Source organism: Pteropus vampyrus, unplaced genomic scaffold (assembly GCF_000151845.1).
Source record: "Pteropus vampyrus isolate Shadow unplaced genomic scaffold, Pvam_2.0 Scaffold748, whole genome shotgun sequence".
In the NCBI taxonomy this organism is placed as follows: Eukaryota; Metazoa; Chordata; class Mammalia; order Chiroptera; family Pteropodidae; genus Pteropus; species Pteropus vampyrus.
This window is the reverse complement of record NW_011889529.1, coordinates 45,399-46,223: the sequence shown is the minus strand read 5'-3', so window position 1 is coordinate 46,223 and position 825 is coordinate 45,399.

Below are 825 nucleotides of genomic sequence, written 5' to 3'. Positions count from 1 at the left end.
ATCACTCCAGGACCCAAAAAATTAATCACTGCGCTTAAGGACAGCCCTCGGTCACAATATATAAGTAGATTAGATTAAAGAATCCACTTAGATCAGCTACTCATCTCCAGAGTGTCAGAAAATAATTTTGAAACGTTACACACATGGCTCTCATACAAATAAAGCGTGAACATCTGTCCTATGTTTTGTTCAACTCATATTTATTGAAGAGAACAGTGAGATGGTAAAGAATTTAAGAGAATTTTTTTTTAATAAAAGAATTTTTTTCCATGAAGAAATGACCAATGATGCAAATTGTGTTTCTTAGAGATAAAATGGTTAATGTTTTAAGAGGTAATAAAATTATAAATTTGGGATATATCTTCTCCTGTTACAAAAACTACAAATTGAGTTCATTTCACTTCTTGACACACTCAGAGAAGGACGTCTAGACTGTGGACTTTCTCCATCTCACTCTTCCCCTCCGACCTTTGCTAAGGGGACTCTGCTGTCCCTCTGTCACCTTCTCGCTTCTCTTCACCTCTCACGCTCTGACACATGGTTCCTCCCCATTTCCCTTTCCAGAAGCTTCAGTGGATCACGCTCAACCAGTCAGCGAGCTCAGCGACCCCACAAACTAAAGCGCATCTTCTTAGATCCAGAGTCGCTTGCCTGGCCAGACTCTGGTTTTTCTGAATTCAAATCCTATTGTTGCTGGTCGTCTGCTCCTCTTGGGTCATGTGATTCACCTCTGTCTTCCCCTGTTTGTATCACTTTGTGGACTTCGCCTAAACCCTAGAGACATTTGTGTCAGGCCCGGGTCCCCTCTACTCTCATGTTGTCTCT